This window comes from Callithrix jacchus, chromosome 6 (assembly GCF_049354715.1).
Source record: "Callithrix jacchus isolate 240 chromosome 6, calJac240_pri, whole genome shotgun sequence".
In the NCBI taxonomy this organism is placed as follows: Eukaryota; Metazoa; Chordata; class Mammalia; order Primates; family Cebidae; genus Callithrix; species Callithrix jacchus.
Window position 1 is genome coordinate 17096338 of NC_133507.1, and position 5653 is coordinate 17101990.

The following is a 5653-nucleotide window of genomic DNA, read 5'->3' on the forward strand; positions in this document are numbered from 1 at the left end:
GGAATAAATTCCTGTTAGTTGTTTTTTTTTTTTTTTTTTTTGTCGTTATTGTTGTTGCTGTTGTTTTTTTGAATTGGAGTCTCACTCTGTTGCCCAGGCTGGAGTGCAATGGCATAATCTCTGCTCACTGCAACCTCCATCTCCCAGGTTCAAGTGATTCTCTTGCCTCAGCCTCCCGAGCAGCTGGTATTACAGGTGCACACCACCTGCCTGGCTACTATTTGTATTTTTAGTAAAGCCGTGGTTTCACCATGTTGGTCAGGCTGGTCTCGAACTCCTGACCTCAAGTGATCCACCTGCCTTGGCCTCCCAAAGTGCTGGGATTACAGGCATGAGTCACCAAGCCTGATCCAATCCTGTTGTCCAGTTTGTGATAATTTGTCCTCCAGCCCCAGAAAACTAACACCTAGGGAAAGGGAATGCAGATATGTGGAAGGAAAGTCTTCTCCATTATAACTCCTCTGACTGGATGGACTCCTGACCACACCTTTTCTCTGAGTTCCACTCTCACTCACTCCCTCTCATTTGCTTTTCCATTTTTCCTCTTCATTAATAACTTGCAACACCTCTCCACATTCCCCACACCATACTTATCTTCCCAACCTCTCCTTAATACCCAGTCATTCAGTAAAGACTCACAGAGCCCTTAACAAATGGTCACACAGATGAGAATAAGATTAGCCTGCCCTGGAGAGTTTCTAGCTTAGGAAGATTTTATTTCATGAATGTCTCACAGCATCCCCATGAGGTGTTTATGTTTATAATTAGCTCCATTTTAAAGCTGAGAAACTTGAAACTCACATTAGTTGATTTCATTTTCTCAGGTCACGTGAATAATAAAAAGCAGAGCTGGTACCCAAACCCAAGTCTGTCTTACATCTGAAGTCCACTCTTTCCCTCTTTCCCCTATAGCACTCAGCCTGGACTGTCCCACCAGCCCAGCAGGGAAACATCCAGAGAGAAGATGGGATGGTCAGAAACACCTCTCTGTTACTCAGATTTCCTCCTTCTATGTTAAAGCTGAGGAGACAGCACAGACTTCAGGTCATATTTGGACCAAATTCTGGCATCCTCCTAGGTGATCTTGGACATCTTACTTAATCTTCTTGAACTTTCAATTCTCTCTTTGGACAGTAACTACCTCCTGGGGATATTGTGGGAATTCAGTAAGTTATGAAATACAAAACTTGTGTTCTGGAATGTAGTAAGAACTCAGTAAATGTTAGCTCTACTACTATGACTACTAGCTCTCTAGTATCATCATTAATAATCATTTTTCTCAACTTCCAATTCCAGTACCCCTTCTCCATCCTCATGTTCCTCTAGCCAGTGCCTCATACACACCATCCTGAGAAAATCCAGCATTCTGAGTTCCAGCCCATCCAATGCCCAGCTCTAGGCAGATGTATTATTTGGAATTGTGTGATATTGCATATATAAAATTGTTTCTGACTTACAAAAATGAGACTTTCATATAGTTTGATTTAATAGATGCCAACTCTTTTTGTCCTTAAAATGGAGGGACATTAACAAAGGTATCATGCTAGCCTCATAGAAGAAAAAGTCTTAAGTGATTTTTTAAAAACTTTAAATCCAGCTGGAAAGAGCTATGGAGGTGTATGCCTCTTGTAGTTTCTCTGGCAAGGAAGAGGCAGGAGCCCAGGAACCGGAGTCCCTCCAGAGGCAATGGGCCCCAGAGCCCACCTCTATGATGTGAGGCAAGATGGGGAGTGATGAGTGAGCCCAAGTTCCACCTCTTTGTGCAGGCAGAGTCTCCAGTGGAGTTTGGTCCTGAATACAATAGTGAGCACTTTGGCTTCTAAAGAATAAGGAGGAGCATTCTTGAAAGATTGTGAGACAGAAAACAACAGGAGCTGTTCTCAGAACATCCAAGCTGTTCTCTTCAGCTCGCTTAAGGGGAGCCTTCAGATTGACTTAGGGCAGGTGGGTAGGGCCGCTGTCTGAAGCTCCTAACTCAAATCCTTTGAAGCCTTGCTCAGATCTGCTCCTTCTTCCAGAGAGCCCCGCCTGCCTCCCTCCCCTGTGTTAACACCTCATTAGCACCCTGGCAGCAAGGAAATCTATTTAAACAGCTCTTGCTGACATAGCACACCTCCCCTTTGCATGGAGGATGGTCTTTCATGGCGCTGTTGAGCGTGGGCCCTGTCCAGCTCAGCTCCAAGATGCCTGCCCTCTGATCTCACCCTGCCCAAGACCTGTCAGTGCCACTGTCTCCCACACCTGCCAGCACATGCTGAGGGCAGGAGCCCCTTAGGGTCAGGCTGCACATGATCCTAGCAATTTTAGTCTCCTTGGATTTTTGTCTGTACACATAGATGCAGAAGGAACATCTTCTCAATGTGCTACTAAGGGACTTCAGGGGTGTTTATTCCATCAGCAAAACCCATTCTCCCCGATTTGGGTAACTGCATTTCTAGGAGCTACTGAAACACGGTACATATGGTAAATATGGTCATAGAAGCACTAGCATGGGGAGAAATGCCAGATACAGGTGAAGGGGAGGAAGGCAGCAAATCACACTGCCACGTGTGTACCTATGCAACAATTTTGCATGTTCTTCACATGTACCCCCAAACCTAAAATCCAATAAAAAAAAAACAAGTTTGTTTTTTTTCTAAGAAAAAGTGATAGGAAGAAAATGAGAGAATCATTAATATCTGGCTGGTTTTAGTAGAAGACCCATTCATCAACAGCCATTTATTAAGAATCTATGAGATTATCAAGCTTTGTGTGAGGGGAAAGAAAATTGTCTCTGGCCCCTTGAAGCCCACCACATAGTGAAAAGTCTTATCATAATTTGAAAAAAATAAAAAAGAAGTTAGGCTTCTGCCAAAAGCCAACAAAAAGAAAGAAAGAAAGAAAGAAAGAAGCACTGGTAGTGATTGACTCTTTGCCTTTCTTCGGTCTATTCATACAAATGACTTCCATAAATGTGACTGTATTTGGGGTTTGCTCTGGTCTCAGTTTCTTTTGTTGTGGGAGGTATTAGGATCGTAGGGTTAGATGGGAATTGGCAAACATTGATCCAGAAAGAGAATATCTGCAATAGCGACTCTTGGAAGCTTGTGACTTTAAGAGAAGAACCCTGTACTCTTAGAGTAGCTGGAAAGTGTGGAGTATTCATGTATACGCTGCAGGATGGCAAAAAAGAAAAAAGAGGAAGGATACAACCAGGACTACCAGAGCTTGACGAAATATTTCCAATCTTTGGTCCTTTGGGGCATCCGTCAGCAATGTTAGAGTTTGGACCACGTAGTAGACTTTGGGACCCCACGTAGCCATGGCCCCTTCTAAGTGGAATGCCACTCAAGGGTCAGGCTTAGGCAGCCCTATTCTGTGTCACATGTCCCTTTCCCTAAACACAGTCAACAGTATTGGAGTGATCACTTAACTAGCATATTCCTTCCATAGACGTGTCACGGAAAGATAACATGAGACTATTATTAGGTGAGTGCAGAAGTAGTAGATTTTACATTGCCAGACTTTGCCATTTGATATTGGAATACATTCCTAAATAAATGTGGTTATGTTACACATCATTTTAATGGGCATTTCTTGTTTGGTTTTTTGATAATGACTTATGACTTGCTATCTATTTTATGTTTATTTTAGACTATGGAAATGATGTTAGACAAGAAGCAAATTCAAGCGATTTTCTTATTAGAGCTCAAAATGGGTCATTCAAAATCAAAGCAGCTGAGACAATCCACACCAACGCATTTGGCCCAGGTACTGCTATTGAACCTACAGTGCAGTGGTGGTTCAAGAGGTTTTGGAAAGGAGATGCGAGCCTTGAAGATGAGGAGCTAGTGGCTAGCCATCGGAAACTGACAATGACCAGTGCAGAGAAATCATCAAAGCTGATGTTCTTACAACTACAGGAGAAGTTTCCAAAGAGTTCAAGTCGACCATTCCATGGTCGTTCAGCATTTGAAGCAAATTGGAAAAGTATAAAGAACTTGATAAGTAGGCACCTCATGAACAGAGCAAAATATTTTTTTAAATTGTCATTTTGAAATGTCATCTCTTATTCCACAGAACAGCAATGAACCATTTGTTGATTAGATTGTGATGTGTGACAAAAAGTAGATTTTATAGACAACCGACAATGACCAGCTCAGTGGTTGGATCAAGAAAATGCTCCAAAGCACTTTCCAAAGCCAAACTTGCATCAGAAAAATGTCATGGCCACTGCTTGGTGGTCTGCTGCCTGTCTGATCCAATACAGTTTTCTGAATCCTGGTGAAACCATTACATCTGAGAAGTATGCTCAGCAAGTTGGTGAGAGGCACCAAAAACTGCAACACTTGCAGCTGACCTTGGTCAACAGACAGGGCCCAATTCTTCTCCATGACAACGCCTGACCACACATCACACAACCGATGCTTCAAAAGTTTAACGAATTAGGCTACGAGGTTTTGCCTCGTCTGCCATATTCACCTGCCCCCTTGCCAACCTACTACCGCTTCTTCAAGCATCTCGACAGCTTTTTGCAGCGGAAATGCTTCCACAACCAGCAGGATGCAGGAAATGTTTCCCAACAGTTTGTCAAATCCCAGAGCACGAATTTTTACGCTACAGAAATAAACCTATTTCTCACTGGCAAAAATGTGCTGATTGTAGTGGCTTCTGCTTTGATTCATAAAGATGTGTTTGAGCCCAGTTATAATGATCTAAAATTCATGACCCAAAACCACTATTACTTTTGCACTAACCATTTCATTGTCCAGTTGAGACGCACAGCAAGATGGAATAAACAACAGCAAACAGTATGAGTACATGAGCCACGGAACTATAGCTGGATACAGGTAGGCTGTGTGTAAGCCGAATTTATGAGCAACTGTAATGATCATGAGGACACAGAGGAGGCTGTGGAGAGAATGGAGCAGATGCCCAGAGAGGAGCAGAGATACCATGAGGAGTGGAGAAGAGAGGAGAGGAAAGAAGGTGGTGAGGGAAGGGATACCACACAACAACCTCATGGGAGAGAAAGAGAAAAAGAAAAGCTCAAGAGTGAGATTAAGAGAGAGAGAGATCATGTAAAGCTGCTCCTCCCATCAATGGCAAATCCTTAACTCATTTAGTTCTCACTCCTATGAGAACTTTGACAGCAAAGCCCCTTTTCCGAAGTTATCTGAATGTCTTCTGTCCTTGCCACCAGAAGGCACCAGCTAAGGCAAACTGCTAGAAGATGAACATGCCATTGCTCAATATTCCTCAAGGCTGATGTGCAAATGGAAAATTACAGGAAGTATTCAGTCTCATCCCACAGCCCCTCCTTTGACACCCTAGGGGCCAGCAATGTTTCAGGATGCAGACCTTTCCAACTTCAGAAAGGGAAAGCATGCTTAAATATACTGCACATTCCACAGCACCCTCGGCAGGGTCTAGGGCAGCACCCGTAATCAAATACGTAAATATTCCTGCAGTGCAATGTATGAACATTCACACTGAACAGATAACCTCACATCACATAAGGTCAAGTTTTGTAGCCGAATGAGTTCAGATCAGGTCAGGTTTTGCTGCCAATTAAACTATAAGAAAAGTTTCCATTTTCTGAGCTCTTTGGATTTCAGAATTGTAGAAAAGGCATTCTGGACCTGTTTTATTTGCCAGGAAAGTATCAAACTCG

At 43.0% G+C, this 5653-nt stretch overlaps 1 pseudogene; it reads left to right on the top strand.

The window, feature by feature from the left end:
* Positions 1–3636: 3636 nt before the first annotated feature.
* Positions 3637–4726, top strand: LOC144582968 (histone-lysine N-methyltransferase SETMAR pseudogene; annotated as a pseudogene).
* The last annotated feature ends 927 nt before the right edge of the window (positions 4727–5653 follow it).